The sequence below is a fragment of the Budorcas taxicolor genome, chromosome X (assembly GCF_023091745.1).
Source record: "Budorcas taxicolor isolate Tak-1 chromosome X, Takin1.1, whole genome shotgun sequence".
Lineage (NCBI taxonomy): Eukaryota > Metazoa > Chordata > Mammalia > Artiodactyla > Bovidae > Budorcas > Budorcas taxicolor.
Genome location: NC_068935.1, coordinates 70719446 through 70737733, shown reverse-complemented (window position 1 = coordinate 70737733; position 18288 = coordinate 70719446). Strand labels below are relative to the sequence as shown.

General features: G+C 37.9%; 1 pseudogene; it reads right to left on the bottom strand.

The window, feature by feature from the left end:
* Window positions 1-3435: 3435 nt before the first annotated feature.
* LOC128069507 (ubiquitin carboxyl-terminal hydrolase 44-like) overlaps window positions 3436-18288 on the bottom strand; it is an 89891-nt pseudogene continuing 75038 nt past the window's right edge.

The following is an 18288-nucleotide window of genomic DNA, read 5'->3' as shown; positions in this document are numbered from 1 at the left end:
ATCCTCTCTCTCTAGTAAGTCTAGTCAAATATTTGTTTATCTTTATAAAGAATCAGATCTTATGCTTTGTTGACCTTTGTAATTGTTTTCTTAGTCTCTTTATTTCTGTTATGAACTTTATTATCTCCTTTATTCTATTAATTTTGGCCTTTGTTTTGGTTTTTCTAGTTCCTTTAGGTGTAAATTTCAAAAGTTTGTTTGGATTTTTTGTTTGTTTAGTGAGGTAAGCCCATATTGCTATTAACATCCTCTTAGAATCACTTTTACTTCATCTCATAGATTTTGGTATGTCTTATTCCTATCTCAAAATTCTCCAAGCCAGGCTTCATCAATACGTGAACCATAAACTTCCTGATGTTCAAGCTGGTTTTAGAAAAGGCAGAGGAACAGAACATCAAATTGCCAACATCCGCTGGATCACTGAAAAAGCAAGAGAGTTCCAGAAAAACATCTATTTCTGCTTTATTGACTATGCCAAAGCCTTTGACTGTGTGGATCACAATAAACTGTGGAACATTCTGAAAGAGATGGGAATACCAGACCACATGACCTGCCTCTTGAGAAATCTATATGCAGGTCAGGAAGCAACAGTTAGAACTGGACATGGAACAACAGACTGGTTCCAAATAGGAAAAGGAGTACGTCAAGGATGTATATTGTCACCCTGCTTATTTAACTTATATGCAGAGTACATCGTGAGAAACGCTGGACTGGAAGAAACACAAGCTGGAATCAAGATTGCTGGGAGAAATATCAATAACCGCAGATATGCAGATGACACCACCCTTATGGCAGAGAGTGAAGAGGAGCTAAAAAGCCTCTTGATGAAAGTGAAAGAGGAGAGTGCAAAAGTGGGCTTAAAGCTCAACATTCAGAAAATCAAGATCATGGCATCTGGTCCCATCACTTCATGGGAAATAGTTGGGGAAATAGTAGAAACAGAGTCGGACTTTATTTTTTTGGGCTCCAAAATCACTGCAGACGGTGACTGGAGCCATAAAATTAAAAGACACTTACTCCTTGGAAGAAAAGTTATGAGCAACCTAAATAGCATATTCAAAAGCAGAGACATTACTTTGCCGACTAAGGTCCGTCTAGTCAAGGCTATGGCTTTTCCTGTGGTCGTGTATGGATGTGAGAGTTGGACTGTGAAGAAGGCTGAGCACCAGAGAATTGATGCGTTTGATCTGTGGTGTTTGAGAAGACTCTTGAGAGTCCCTTGGACTGCAAGGAGATGCAACCAGTCCATTCTGAAGAAGATCAGCCCTGGGATTTCTTTGGAAGGAGTGATGCTAAAGCTGAAACTCCAGTACTTTGGCCACCTCATGTGAAGAGTTGACTCATTGGAAAAGACTTTGATGCTCAGAGGGATTGGGGGCAGGAGGAGAAGGGGAGGACAGAGGATGAGATGGCTGGATAGCATCACTGACTCAGTGGACGTGAGTCTGAGTGAACTCCGGGAGTTGGTGATAGACAGGGAGGCCTGGTGTGCTGCAATTCATGGGGTCGCAAGGAGTCGGACATGACTGAGTGACTGAACTGAACTGATTCCTGTCTTTATTTTTATCGAGGTATTTTAAACACTTCTTTGAATTTCTTGATCATTCATTGGTTTTTCAGTAACATGTTGTTTAATTTCCATATTTTTGAGTCTTTTCCTTTTTTGTGTGTGATTGATTTCTAGGTTCATGGCATTGTGGTCAGAGAAGATGCTTGATTTTATGTCACTCTTCTTGAATTCATTGAGACTTGTTTTGAGTCTCAATTTATAATCTATCCTGAAGAATGTTTCATGCACTTTTGAGAATGGTGTGTATTCTGATGCTTTTGAATAGTATGTTTTGTACATATCTTTCAAGTTCATCTTGTTTACTACATCATATAAGGCCAATATATCCATTTTGATTTTCTGTCTTGATGATCTATCCATTGATATAAGTGGGGTGATAAAATCTGCTACTGCATTGTATTGCTTTCAGTTTCTCCCTTTATATCCATTAATATTTGCTTTAGATATTTTGTTGCTCCTTTATTGAGTGTATGAAATGAAGTGAATTCACTCATTCATGTCTGACTCTTTGAGACCCCATGGACTGTAGCCTACCAGGCTCCTCGGTCCATGGAATTTTCCAGGCAAGAATACTGGAATGGGTTGCCATTTCCTTCTCCCGGGAATCTTCCCAACCCAGGAATCAAAACCAGGTATCCTGCATTGCAGGCAGACGCTTTACTATCTGAGCCACCAGGGAAGACCTATTGAGTGTATATACACTTATAAATTTTATGTCTTGCTACATTGACCTTTTTATCACTATGTTATACTCTTGTTTTTCTTTCATTAAAGTCTTTGTTTTAAAATCTATTTTGTCTCACATGGTACAGATATTCCAACTTTCTTTTCATTTTTATTTGCATAAAATATCTTTTAAATTGTTCCCTTTCAGTCTGTGCATCCTTTCCCCTGATTTATGTGTCTTGTATGGGACATATAAATGTGTCCAACCTTTATTTTTAATCTATTAAGCCATTCCATGTCTTTTTGATTAGTGAATTTAATATATTTAAATTTAAAGAGGTAATTTTATGTAAGCATGTACTTAAGTATATACTTATTGCTATTTTTTTTTTCATTATTTTCTGGATGTTTTTATAGTTTCTCTCTTGGTTAAAACTTTATTTCTTTCAACACTTTGAATGTTATTTCCCTCTCTACCAGTCTGTATGTTTATTCTGATAGCCTTGTAGGGTTTCTTTTGTATGTAATAAGTTGTTTTATTTTTTCTTGATGCTTTGATAGTTCTTTTATTCTTAACTTTTATCATTTTAATTATAATGTGTCTTGACATGTATCTTTTCTGGTTTTTCTTATTTGAAGCTTTCTGTATGTCCCAGACCCAGAGATCTATTTTACTCCCTAGAAGTTTTCAACCACTTCAAATACTTTTTTCAGGTATTATCTCTCCTTTTTAATTCTGTTTTAAATATCTTGCTGTTATGTCTGGTTGAGTACTATTTTTTGTCTTCCAACTTAATTGTTTTTTTACTTCATCCAGTTTTCTGTTTAACCCTTCTAGAGTGTTTTATAGTACAGTTATAACTTCTGTGTGATACTTTCTCATATTTTATACCCCCTATGTTGAAGTTCTCACTGTGTTAATTCATTCTTCTCCCAAGTTCAGTAAGGATTTTATGACCATTATATAAAATTTCTTATCAAATAGGTTCGTTATCTCAGTTTTGTTTAGCATTTTTTTCAGAAGTTTTGTCTTGTTCTTTCAATTTGAATGTGCTCCTCTGTCTCTTCATTTTACTTAATTCATTGTGTTTGTTTACATGTATTAGATATATCAACTATCTCTTCCAGTCTTGAAAATGTAGTCTTATTTAGCAAATGTTTGTAGGGATCAAAAGCACAATTTCTTCTTGTCATCAGGGTCAGTCACTCAAGGGTTGTCCACTTTGTGGCTGTCTGCACTCTCCTTTTATATTGGGGCCATGGCTGTTGCAGGGCACTGGTCTGGGGCTGCCTCTGGGACCATCTTCAAGGCCTGAACACAGCTCCTGCTGGGTGTTAGTGGGAAGATCTGGACCCGAGACCAGCTGTGAGGCTTTCACAGGGAATTGGTGGATGAGGCTGGCTATTAATCATTCTTTACTTTATTTATTAATTTGTACCAAAGTATATTTACTTTACAATGTTCTGTTAGTTTCTGCTGTACAGCAATGTGAATTAGCTGTATGTATACATATATCTGGATAAGGCAATGGCAACCCACTCCAGTACTCTTGCCTGGTAAATCCCATGGAAGGAGGAGCCTGGTAGGCTGCAGTCCATGGGGTTGCTGAGGGTTGGACACGACTGAACTACGTCACTCTCACTTTTCACTTTCATGCATTGGAGAAGGAAATGGCAACACACTCCAGTGTTCTTGCATGGAGAATCCCAGGGACAGGGGAGCCTGGTGGGCTGCCATCTATGGGGTCACACAGAGTCAGACACGACTGAAGCGACTTAGCACCAGCAGCAGCAGCAGCAGCAGCAGCATACATTTATCTCCTCTTTTTAAATTTAAATATTTTCAAAAATGTTTTATGCTGCCTTCTGCCTCTCTTCTCTTTCTAGGAATCCAGTATTTCATAGATGATTTTTTAAATGGTATCTCATATTTCATTTCAGCTTTTAATACTCATTTATTTGATCTCTTCTGCTTGGATTTTTTCAAAAGATTTGTCTTCTACATCATTTTTTCTTCTGCTTCATTAATTTTTTGTTGATTTCTATTACATTTTTCATTTAACTCATTGTATTCTTCAACACTAGAACTTCTATTTGGCATTTTTATGATTTCTGTCTCTCTGTTAAACTTCTCGCTTTGTTTATGTAGTATTTTTCCCGAGTACATTGAATTGTCTTTCTCTGTTTTTGTTATTATTATTGTGGTTCATTCATTTGTTTTTTTTTTTTTTTTTTTAATCTCTCTGAACTTCTTTACAACAACTATTTTGAAGTCTTTATCAGATAAATCACAGATCTTCATGTCTTTGAGACTGGTTATTGGAAAATACTGTGATCCTTTGGTGGTGCCATGTTCCTTAGTTCTTTAATGTTATTTGAAGTGTTATTTTGCTGTTTTCATATTTGAGATATCTGTCACCTCCTCTAGTCTTTATTGATTTACTTTTGAAGTGAAATACCTTCCATCAGTCATGCTATGGATCTTGAGAGTTTTTCAGTTCTTTCATGGGCTTCCCAGGTGGGGCTAGTGGTAAAGAGCCTGCCTACCAATGCAGGAGGTCCAGGTTCAATCCCTGGGTCAGGTAGATGCCCTGGAGGAGAGCATGGCAACACACTCCAGCATTCTTACCCAGAGAATCTCCATGGATAGAGGAGCCTGATGGGCTATAGTCTAAGGGGTCACAAAGAGTCAGACATGACTGAAGTGACTTAGCATGCATGCACATTTCTTTTTTATGTGTACACTTGCTTCACAGTTATTGCTGTTTTTTGTGGTAAAATTCTTAATTCTTAATACTGTATGCCTTATTTTGATCTTTCTAATCCAGATGAATGCTTACATTGTCCTTTTTTACTTTCCTAAGGAAACTGCTGGATGTTCAATTTTATGTTTGTTTCTTCTATGCCATCATGTTTGGGTCAGCTTTTTGTGCATGCTCAGAAGCCATCTCCAAAAGCACATAAAAAGTATGCCCAATATGCTTGCCGTGGACTGAGGGTGTTTGTGTGGAAAGCAGGCTCAGTGCTGAGAGTATGTATGGACCAACTGGGGGATCTGGTAGTTGAAAAATCCCCAGTGGCTCATGGGTGGGCTTCTCGATAGTGTTCATGATGTGGTTAGTAGAATATGCATCTTTTTGATACATTTTAAGAACCCTATCCTCCACTCTTACAGCCCCTTCTCACCCTTTAGTTGTGCAGCACACGAGTATTCTGGATATGACTAGAAGAAGTGGGCCTCTTTGTCAAGATCCTATATACCTGGAGATAAAAAGTGCTAACTTACATGCTTTCACTTTCCTCTACAGGTAAAATCATGGGTTGGAAAAAAATCTCTCTTGGCTTTGGGGTGTAAGTTGAACTATTCCTCTTATCCTATTCAATTGCTTCAGTTGAATGTTTTTCCTCTGAAGATGTTATGGAACTTTTCTACTGGACTCCTGGATATTCACAAAATTTCCTTGGTCCATTGGTAACTGTCCAAATTAATGTTTCCAAGGGCTCCTGGTATGTGCCAGAGAGGACTTAGAGCTAGTTCATGAATCATTTCAGGATCCACAGCCAAGACTGAGGTCTATTTATCTGACACATGGGTATATGTGCCTTTTCCAGGGTCTCTTGGCATATGGGCTGGTTGCAGAACCAAAATCAAATTGGACTGTAGTCAAGTCCTCAGGGATAAGAAGCCGTTTATGGGATTTTTCTTGGCGCCAAAGTTGTTGATTCAGTCAGAGGTACAGCTTTGGTTTCTCAAAATGACTTTCTTTTTAAAAATTTATTTATTTTTCATTGGGGGATAATTGTTTTACAATATTATGTGTGTTTTTTGTTTTTTTTTTTTGCCATATATTAACATGAAATACCCAAAGGTATACATATGTTCTTTACTTCTTGAACCTCCCTCTCACTTCCCATCACATTCAACCTTTCTAGGTTGTCACAGAGCACTGGAATTGAGCTCACTGCATTATACAGTAAATTTCCAATGGCTATTTAATTTTATGGTAATGTATATGTTTCAATGCTACTCTTTGAATTCTACTCATCACAGAGTCTCCTTCCCCAAATATGTTCCAGGTCTGTTCTCTAAGCCTTTGTCTCTTTTGCTGCTCTGTAGATAAGTTCATCACCACCATTTTTCTTGATTCTATTTATTAGCATTAATATGCAATATTTGTCTTTCTCTTTATGACTTTCTTTACTCTGTATAATAGGATCTAGTTTCATCCACTTCATTATACATAAGTCAAATGTGTTCCTCTCTTTTGCTGAATATTACCTTATGTATATGTACCACAGTTTCTTCATTCATTTGTTGATATACATGGAAAAGAAATGCAAAAAAGAAAAATGGCTGTCTGGGGAGGCCTTACAAATAGCTGTGAAAAGAAGAGAGGCAAAAAGCAAAGGAGAAAAGGAAAGATATAAGCATCTGAATGCAGAGTTCCAAAGAATAGCAGGAAGAGATAAGAAAGCCTTCTTCAGAGATCAATGCAAAGAAATAGAGGACAAGACAGAATGGGAAAGACTAGAGATCTCTTCAAGAAAATTAGAGATCCCAAGGGAACATTTCATGCAAAGATGGGCTTGATAAAGAACAGAAATGGTATGGACCTAACAGAAGCAGAAGATATTAAGAATAGGTGGCAAGAATGCACAGAAGATCTGTACAAAAAAGATCTTCATGATCCAGATGATCATGATGGTGTGATCACTCATCTAGAGCCAGACATCCTGGAATGTGAAGTCAAGTGGGCCTTGGAAAGCGTCACTACGAACAAAGCTAGTGTAGGTGATGGAATTCCAGTTGAGCTGTTTCAAATCCTGAAAGATGATGCTGTGAAAGTGCTGCACTCAATATGCCAGCAAATTTGGAAAACTCATCAGTGGCCAGAAAACTGGAAAAGGTCAATTTTAATTCCAATCCCAAAGAAAGGCAATGCCAAAAAATGCTCAAACTACCACACAATTACACTCATCTCACATGCTAGTAAAGTAATGCTCAAAATGCTCCAAGCCAGGCTTCAGCAATACGTGAACCGTGAACTCCCTGATGTTCAAGCTGGTTTTAGAAAAGGCAGAGGAATCAGAGAACAAATTGCCAACATCCGCTGGATCATGGAAAAAGCACGAGAGTTCCAGAAAAACATCTATTTCTGCTTTATTGACTATGCCAGAGCCTTTGACTGTGTGGATCACAATAAACTGTGGAAAATTCTGAAAGAGATGGGAATATCAGACCACCTGACCTGCTTCTTGAGAAATTTGTATGCAGGTCAGGAAGCAGCAGTAGCAGCATGGTAGTTTTACTTCTAGCTTTTTAAAGTATCTCCATGTTGTCTTCCACTGTGGCTGTATCGGTTTATAGTCCCACAAACAGTGCAAGAGTGTTCCATTTTCTCTACACCCTTTCCATCATTTAGTGTTTGTAGATATTTTGATGATGGGCCTGATGATTGGTGTAAGTTGATACCTGATGGTAAGTTTGATATGCTTTCCCTAATAATGAGTGATGTTGAGCATCTTTTGATGTGTTTATTATTCATCTGTATATCTTCTTGCAAAAATATCTGTTTAGGTCTTCTACTCACTTTTTGACTGGGTTGTTTGTTTTTCTGGCATTGAGATGTATGAGCTGCTTGTATATTTTGGAGATTAATCCTTTGTCAGTTGTTTCATTTGCTATTATTTTCACCCATTCTGAGGGCTGACTTTTCAGTTTGTTTATAGTTTCTTTCAGTGTGCAAAAGCTTTTAAGTTTAATTAGATCCCATTTGTCTGTTTTGTTTTTATTTCCATTAATCTAGGAGATCAGTCATACAGGATCTTGCTGTGATTTATGTCAAAGCATATTTTACTTATGTTTTCCTCTAAGAGTTTCATAGTTTCGGGTCTTACATTCAGGTCTTTAATCCGTTTTTATTTCATCATTGAGTATAGTGTTAAGAAGTGTTCTATTTTTATTCTTTTACGCATAACTGTCCAGTTTTTCCAGAACCATTTATTGAAGATACTATCTTTTCTCCATTGTATATTCTTGCCTCCTTTGTCAAAAATAAGTTACCCATAGGTGCACGAGTTTATCTCTGGGCTTTTTGTCTTGTTCCATTGATCTACATTTGGTTTTGTGCAAGTACCATATTGTATAGATGACTGTAGCTTTGTAGTATAGTCTGAAGTCAGGCAGGTTGATTATTCCAACTCCGCTATTCTTTCTCAGGATTGCTTTGGCTACTCAGGGTCTTTTGTGTTTTCATACAAATTGCGAAATTTTTTGTTCTAGTTCTGTGAAAAATACCATGGAAATAGAAGATTACTTTTCCTGTCTCCTGAGAAACCTGTATGTACGCCAAGAAGCAAGTTAGATATGAGCATGGGTCATCCCAGTGTAATTAGCCTCCAATTAAAATAAATAAATTTATATTAAAAAAAAAAGAGAAATGAGCATGGAACAACTGACTGGAGTGCTATTGGGAAAAGAGTATGACAAGGCTGTATATTATCACCCTGATTATTTAACTTCTATGCAGAGTGTGTGCATGCTCAGTCACTTCAGTGATGTCTGACTCTTTGTGACCTCAAGGGCTGTAGTGTCCCAGACTCCTCTGTCCATGGGATTCTCTAGGCAAGAATACTTGGGTGGGTTGCCATTCCCTTCTCCAGGGGATCTTCCTGGCACATTGATTGAAAATAGGTCTCTTGCTTCTCCCACATTGGCAGGTGGGTTCTTTACCACTGAGCCACCAGGGAAACCCACTTTATGTAGAGTACATCATGCAAAGTGCTGGGCTGTATGAATCACAGTCTGGAATCATGATTTCTGGGAGAAATAATAACAACCTCAGATATGCAGATGATACCATTCTAATGACAGAAAGCAAAGAGGGACTAAAAAAACCTCTTGATTTACGTGAAGGAGGAGAATTAAAAAGCTGGCTTAAAACTCACCATTCAAAAAACTTAAATCATGTAATCTTGTCCAATGACTTCATGAAAAATAAAAGGGGAAAAATTGGAAACAGTGACAGATTTTATTTTCTTGGTCTCCAATATCTCTGTGAATGGTGACTGCAGCCATAAAACCAAAAGGCGTTTGCTCCTTAGAAAGAAACCTATGACAAACATGTTTAATATATTAAGAAGCAGGGACATCAGTTTGCTGACAAAATTCCATACAGTCAAAGCTTTGATTTTTCCAGCAGTTGTGTCTGGGTATGAGAGTTGAACCATAAAGAAGGCTGATGGCTGAAGAAATGATGCTTTCAAACTGTGGTGCTGGAGAAAACTCTTGAGAGTCAGTTGGACAGCAAGGTGATAAAACCAGTCAGTCCTAAAGGAAATCAACCGTCAATGTTCACTGGAAGCACTGATGCTGAAGCAGAAGCTCCAATACTTTGGCCACCTTATGCAAAGAACCAACTCATTTGAAAAGGCCCCGATGCTGGGAAAGATTGAAAGCAGGAGGAGAAAGGGATGACAGAGAATGAGATAGTTGGATGGCATCACCTATTTAATGGACATAAGTTTGAGCAAATTCCAGGATATTGTGAAGGACAGGGAAATCTGATGTTCTGTAGTCCATGGGGTTGCAAAGAGTCAGATGCAGCAGAGCAACTGAACAACAACAACAAAGAATTTCATTAGAGGTACCAGCTTCTTCTTTGGGATATTGACTACCAGACAGTAGTTCTGGAGCCAAGAGTTTAGAATAACTAGTCTCAGTAACTCACTTGTTGTAAAGCAAGATGTAAGGTTGAGCCATGCATACTTCATCCATAATGCACATATTTAGCTTGGAATCATTACAGTATGCCCAGTATCCTCTTTCAGAATTATAACAGTAGGTGGTGTAATGTTCTGAGCCAAATTCTTTCCCATGGTGTACTAAGCTGTAGATAAAGCTTTCTAGTCTTAGGGATTTCAAATATTCCCTGCAACACTAGGGTCCCAGGTTTCAGATTTCTTCAAAGCCAATATGAATACCAATCTTCTGTCAATTTTTATGTCCTTACCACCTGAATTATTTCAGATGTATTCTGAAAACCTGAGGTAAGTGGCAAATGATAAACTGTTTGGCAGCTTCTGTGAGCATAACTGGTTTTGAGGAAAACCTTCTACACTTTGAATTACCCTGGTTATATGTAGGATTTTCATTCTGAATCTTTAGTTTCTGTGAACTTGTCCAACATTTCAGTGACAAGACATGCCTGGGAAGTAATATCTTTTCCACTACATTGGTATCTTTCTTGAAATTCCAGTAACAAGTTCCAGAAAGGTTCTCAGTTATCTCTAGTTCATGTTGTATTTTATTCAAAAGCTCGCAAAGAAATTCCTGAGCATCTTGTTGGGCATAACCACGAAAATCAGGAAATAATCTCCATACTGAGTATTGTATAGCAAAATGATGTGGCCGATATCCAATTTCCAGACCATATGACTTGGAACAAAGTATGCAATTCATGATAAAGAGAAAGGTATTATCAGCTTGACTGTCTTGGTTGAATAAGTCCCGTCTTTCTATTCTTTGATGCTCCACTATGTAGTCCTGATGATAAAGTTGGATATCTGGACTGAATAGAGCCTTTTCTTTTTTCTTGATGTTCATTCATTTGATATACCATATCTGTGATTTAAAGATGCTTATAAGAAGATCTTGTTTTATCACTAAATGTCATAGCCAGCCATTGGTTCAGATAAAGTTTTGAAAAATATTGGAACAAATAAGTAAATGACTCAACATTTGAACAGTATTCATATGGCCAAGTATTTCTAAAATTTCTCAATCTGGCTACACTAAGAATTACTATTGGCCTTCATTTAACAAAGGAGTCACTGACTTTTTAAATCTTACATCTTCAGAGGTAGATATTACTTTACCTTTTGCTGATGCTGCTGAGGTTTATAGTGATACTTTAACAGGAACTATTTCTATTATGGTGGAGCAAGCTAGACCTTGCAAATATAAACTCTTTCTTAGAGTTAAATTTTCTAATTCTGGTTTAACTTAATACTCTAATTCTTGCCATCTTTTCTTCACTTCTCTGTTTGCCTTTTTTTTCCCCTGAAATTGTGCTTGCCTTTTCATCCAATGGTTAACTGTTCAAATCAAGTTTGACAGTTTTCACCCATTTGTATCCTTCTCTTGCCATGTACCGCTTGACCACATCCAATTTACCTTGATTCATTGACCTAACATTCCAGGTATTTATTCAATACTAAGGAATCAGTGAACTAAACTGGATTGGAATGGTGAATTTAATTCATTTGACCATTATATCTACCACTGTGGGCAAGAATTCCTCAGAAGAATTAGAATTGCTCTCATAGTCAGAAAACAAATCTGAAACGCAAAACTTGGGTGCAATATCAAAATCAACACAGTTTACTTCCAAAGCAAACCATTCCACATCACAGTAATCCAAGTCTATGCCCAAACCACTGTTGATGAAGAAACTGAAGTTGACTGGTTCTATGAAGACCTACAAGACTTTATAGGGAGTGCTAAGTTGCTTCAGTCGTGTCTGACTCTGTGCAACTCTATAGACTGTAGCCTGCCAGACTGCTCTGTCCAGGAAATTCCCCAGGCAAGAATACTGGAGTGGGCTGCCATTCCCTTCTCCAGGGGATCTTCCCAACTTAGGGATCAAACCCAAGTCTCTTGCATTACAGGTAGATTTTTTTTTAACCACCTGAGAAGCCAAGAATACTGGAGTGGGTAGCCTATCTCTTCTCCAGGGGATCTTTCTGACTCAGAATTGAACAGACTTCTCCTGCATTTCAGGCAGATTCTTTACCAGCTGAGCTGCCAGGGAAGCCCTCTTTTTCATCATAGATGATTGGAATGCAAAAGCAAAGAAGTCAAAAGATACCTGGAGTAAAAGGCAAGTTTGGCCTTGGGGTATAATATAAAGCAGGGCAAAGGCTAATAGAGTTTTGTTAAGAAAACATGCTAGTCATAGCAAACACTCTTCTCCAATAACAGAAGCTATGACTCTACACATGGACATCACTTGATGGATAATACCAAAATAAGATTGACTGCATTCTTTGCAGCCAAAGAAGGAAAAGCTCTATAGAGTCAGCAGAAAGAATAGAAAGAAGACCTGGAGCTGACTGTTACATAGATTATGAGCTCCCTATTGCAAAACTCAATCTTAAAATGAAGTAGGGAAAACCACTAGGCCATTCAGGTATGATCTAAATAAAATCCATTATGGTTATACAGTGGAGATGATGGATTGATACAAAGGATTTGATCTGGTAGACAAAGTGCCTGAAGAACTGTGGACAGCGATTCATAACATTATACAGGAGGCAGTGACCAAAATCATACCAAATTAAAAGAAAAGAAAAGCAAGAAATCAAACTAGTTGTTGAGGAGGCATTACAAAGAGCTGAGTAAAAAAGAGAAGTGAAAGGCAAAGGAGAAAGGGAACGATATACCCAACTGAATGCAGTGTTCCAGAGAGGCATGGGAGATTAAAAAAAAAAAAAATCTTAACTGAACAGTGCAAATAAATTGAGGAAACAAACAGAAAGGGAAATATTAGAGATTTCTTCAAGAAAATTGGAGATAACAAGGGAATATTTCATGCAAGGATGAACATGATAAAAGACAGACATGATAAGGATCAGATGAAGAGATAGCACGAATATACAGAAGAACTATAAAAAAATTCTAAATATTGCAAATAACCATGATAGCTTTGTCATTCACCTATAACCAGACACCCTGGAGTGTGAAGTCAAGTGGGCCTTAAGAAGCATTGATATGAACAAAGCTAACGGAGATGATGGAATCCCAGATGAGCTATTTCAAATCCTAAAAGATGATGCTGATAAAGTGCTGCTCTCAAATTTGTCAGCAAATTTGGAAAACTCAGCAGTGGCCACAGGACTGGAAAAGGTCAGTTTTCATTACAGTCCCAAAGAAGAGCAAAAAATTTTCAAACTACATTACAACTGTGGACATTTAACATGTTAGTAAATTTTTTTCAATTCCTTCAAGCTAGGTTTCAGCAGTATGTGTGTGACTTGAGAACTTCCAGATGTACAAATTGGATTTCAAAGAAGCAGAAGAATCAGAGGTCAAATTGCTAATATTCCTTGGATCATTGTGAAGGCAAAGGAATTACAGAAAAAAAAAAAAAACATATATATATACACATATACTTCTGCTTCATTGACTATGCTAAAGAATTTGTGTGGATCAAAACACTTGTTGAAAATTCTTAAAGATATGTGAATACTAGAAACTTTACCTGTCTCCTAAGAAACAAGTATGCGTGTCAAGAAGGAACAGTTATAACTGGACATGGAACAACCGAATGGTTCAAAATTGAGAAAGGGAGTAGAACAGGATTGTATATTGCCAACCTGCTTATTTAACTTAGGACTTCCCTGGTGCTCAGACTATATGCAGAGTACATCATGTGAAATGACAGGCTGGATGAACCACAAGCTGGAATCAAGACCGCCAGAAGAAATATCAACAACCTCAGATATGCAGATGATGCTACTCTAATGGCAGAAAATGAAGAGGAAATAAAGATTCTCTTGATGTGGGTGAAAGAGGAGAGTGGAAAAGTTGGCATAAAACTAAACACTCAAAATACTAGGATCATGGCATCCAGCCCCATCACTTCATGGCAAATAGAAGGGGTAAAAGTGGAAGCAGTGATATATTTCCTTGGGTTTGAAAATCACAGATGGTGACTGTAGCCATGAAATTAAAGCATTCTTGCTCCTTAGAAGAAAATCTGTGACATTCCAAGACGACATATTAAAAAGGAGAGACATCATTTTGCTGACAAAAGTCCATATAGCCAAAGTTATGGTTTTTCCAGTAGTCATGTATGGATGTGAGAGTTGGACCATAAAGGAGGCTGAGAGCCAAAGAATTGATGCTTTCAAGTTGTGGTGCTGGAGAAAAATCTTGAGAGTCCCTTGAACTGCAAGGAGATCAAACCACTCAGTCCTAAAGGAAATCAACCCTGAGTATTCATTGGAAGGACTGAAGCTGAAACTGAAACTCCAGTATTTTGGCCACCTGATTTGAAGAGCCAACTCATTGGAAAAGACTCTAATGCTTGGAAAGATTGAAGGTCAAAGGAGAAGAGGGTGATAAAAGATGAGATGGTTAGATATGATCAATGGCTCAATGGACATGAATCTGAGCAAACTCTGAGAGATAGTGAAGGACAGGGAAGTCTGGCATCCTGCAGTCTATAGAGTCACAAAGAATCAGACATAACTTATTGACTGAACAACAACACCGAAGTTAACTGTTAAGATTTGCCTTTAAAAGCAAACAAAGTCTTTGACTTCTAAAACTGGAGAGAAGTCAGATCTATATAATTCTTCATATACTGCCTGTATACACTCCTCATTTTTTTTATTTTAGTTATCAAGTATTTGCCAACAATGCAATTTATTTTTATAAAAGCTAATGGGCATTCCCACCAACAGTGTAAGAAGGTGCCCTTTTCTCCACACCCTATCCACCATTTATTGTTTGTAGAGTTTTTGATGATGGACATTCTGACCAGTGTGAGATGATACTTCATTGTAGTTTTGATTTGCATTTCTCTAATAATGACCGATGTTGAGCATTTTTTCATGTGTTTATTAGCCGTCTGTATGTCTTCTTTGGAAAAAAAGCTATTTAGTTCTTTTGCCCCCTTTTTGATTGGGTTGCTCTTTTTTCTAGCCTTGAGCTGCAAGGGCTGCTTGTATATTTTGGAGAATAATAATTCTTTGCCAGTTGTTTCATTGCTATTTTTTTCTCCCATTCTGAGGGTTGACTTTTCACCCTACTTATAGTTTTCTTCACTGTCCAAAAGCTTTTAAGTTTAATTAGGTCCCATTTGTTCATTTTTGTTTTCATTTCCATTAGTGTAGGATGTGGGTCATAGAAGATCTTGCTGTGATTTATGTCATAGAGTGTCCTACCTATGTTTTCCTCTAAGAGTTTTATAGTTTCAGGTCTGAAGTTTAGGTCTTTAACCCATTTTGAGTTTATTTTTGTGTATGATGTTCAGAAATATTCTAACTTTATTATTTTGCACATAGTTGTTGTAGTTCAGTTGCTCAATCATGTCTAATTCTTTGTGACCCCATGGACTGCAGCATACCAGGCTTCCCTGTCCTTTGCTATCACCCTAAACTTGGTCAAACTCATGTCCATTGAGTCAGTGATGCCATCCAACCAATTATGTGGGACTGGAATGAAAACGGACCTATTCCAATCCTGTGGCCACTGCTGAGTTTTACAAATTTGTTGGCATATGAATGCAGCACTTTAACAGCATCATCTTTTAGGATTTGAAATATTTCAGCTGGAATTCCATCACCTCCTCTAGCTTTATTCATAGTGAGGCATCCTAAAGCCCATTTTATTTCACACTCCAAGATGTCTGGCTGTAGGTGAGTGATCCCACCATCATGGTTATCCAGGACATTAAGACCTTTTTTTGTATAGTTCTTCTGTATATTCTTACCACCCCTTCTTAATCTCTTCTGTTCCTTTTAGGTCCATTCCGCTTCTGTCCTTTATTGTGCCCATCTTTGCATGAATTTTTTCCTTGGGATCTCTAATTTTCTTGAAGATATCTCTAGTCTTTCCCATTATGTTGCTTTCTTCTATTTCTTTGCATTGTTCACTTATCTCTCCTTGCTGTCCTTTGGAACTCTGCATTCAGATGGGTGCATCTTCCCTTTTCTCCACTGCCTTTTGCTTCTCTTCTTTTTTCAATTATTTGAAAGGCCTCCTCAGACAAACATTTTGCCTTTTGCATTTCTTTTTCTTGTTAATAGTTTTGATCACTGCCTCCTATACAATGTTACAAGCCTCCATCCATAGTTCTTCAGGCACTCTGTCTATCAGAACTAATCCCTTGAATTTGTTTGCCACTTCCACTGTATAATTGTTAGGGATTTCATTTAGGTCATACCTGAATGGTCTATTAATTTTCCGTGCTTTCTTCAATTTAAATCTGAATTTTGCAATAGGTAGTTCCTGATCTGAACCACAGTCAATCCCCCATCCTATTTTTGCTTATTGTATAGGGTTTTTCCATGTTTGGCTGAAAAGGATATAATCAGCCTGATTTCCATATTGATTTTACACAAAGTTGACCAGTTTTCCCAGCAGCACTTGTTGAAGAGGTTCTTTTAACCGTTGTATATTTTTTGTCTCCTTTTTGAAAGATAAGTTGTCCATGGGTGCATGGATTTATCTCTAGGCTTTCTATCTTGTTCCATTGATCTATATTTCTGTTTTTGTGTTTGTTTCATAGTGTCTTGTTGACTGTAGCTTTGTAGTATAGTCTGATCTCAGGAAGGTTGATACAACCACTATGAAGAACAGTATGAAAATTCCTTAAAAACCTAGGAATAAATCTACCCAATGACCCAGAAATCCCACTACTGTGCATACACGCTGAAGAATTCAGAATTGAAAAAGACACATGTACCCCAATGTGCCAGGAGCCAGCACAGGAGATCCTACCCATGGCAAAGGTCATGAGGAAGAGACCTGACGAGCAAAGGTGGATCAGGACTCGAGGGACTCCCCGACCCCACCCATGACAAGGTCATGCAGAAGAGGTCTGATGGGCAAGGTGGATCAGGACTCAAAGGGGTCCCCTGGATCTGCTCGAACATCTACCCCCGAAACCAAAATCTTTCTGTTATATTACACTCTTCTGACATTAACAGGGGCTATCCCCGACCACATTTCTCTGGAAAATTAACTTAGAGTTCCAGTTAATAGTCTCCTGCATATAAAAGGAGTGTCTCAGCTCAAACCTCTCTGCTGGCAGTCTAGCTTGTGTGACAGGTTTATCCACACTCTTGCTACTTCACACAGGATTGTTCACAACCTCTCAACCATAAACAGTACAGAGAGTTTGGAGTATTTTGAAAGTCTTAGTTAGCATAAGGCTTTTCTAAAGATAAAAATCATGTTGGTGAAGGGTTTCATTGCTGAGTTAATGATTGCCGCCAGGCCTCCGTACCCTTAGGAACCTGGGAGTATGTTAATCAATGTAATTGGAATGTAGAAAAAGAATATAGTAGTTTTGATGTTAGCAATACTAGACCTTTGAGTTAATGAATTTTTCTCTTTGTTATAAATCACTGTACTCCTCTTTCTTTATTATAAATTGTCCTATCCTTGCTATGTAAGAATGTAACTTTATCACTATCTTAAGACTAAGCATATTTTAAGGGAAAACAAGTTTTCTGATTGACTAACCTTTATCAATAGAAAGAAAGATGGGGCCATAAAATGCTAATTGGTCTCCAGACCAGAAGATATTGTAAACAAATGTAAGACCCTTGTAAGAACAAAGGTATGCAAAAAACACTCTGTCTTTAGATAAGAGTCAGAGCAGCTGACCCTACGTGACTCTGTTTTTTCCATTTATCTCTATGTACAACTTAAAGTATAAAAGCTTCCCTGAAAAATAAAGAGACAGACCAGGACCAGTTCCACAAAAGCCTGGTTCCCCCATGTCATTCTTTCTTTCTTTCTTCCTTTCCCTCTCTCTTACTCTCTTTTTCAGGCTGATCCCTTGGAGCACAGGGGCCCTCCATGTTTGATTATTTGCCTGGGCTTCTAAGACCTGAACAGGAAGGTGCTCTGCATCTTCACTCCCTCAGGAGACCGGGAGGGCACCTGCGGCCTACGTGAATGGTGCAAGTCCCTTGTCTTGGGGCTTTATTGGCTTTCTGTGTAAACAAAGGAATATCAGCCTCTGTTCTATTCCTCTCTCTCTTTCCTTATCGCCAACACCGTCCACACTTCGATTACCCTGGATCCAACTGGGGCTGGACCCTGGTACCAATGTTCACTGCAGCACTAGTTACAACAACTAGGACATGAAAGCAATCTAGATGTCCATCGGGAGATGAATGGATAAGGAAGTTGTTGTACATATGCACATTGGAATATTACTCAGCTATAAAAAGGAACACCTGAGTAACTTCTAATGAGATGGATGATCCTAGAGCCTATTACACAGAGTGAGATAAATTATAAATAAAAGACA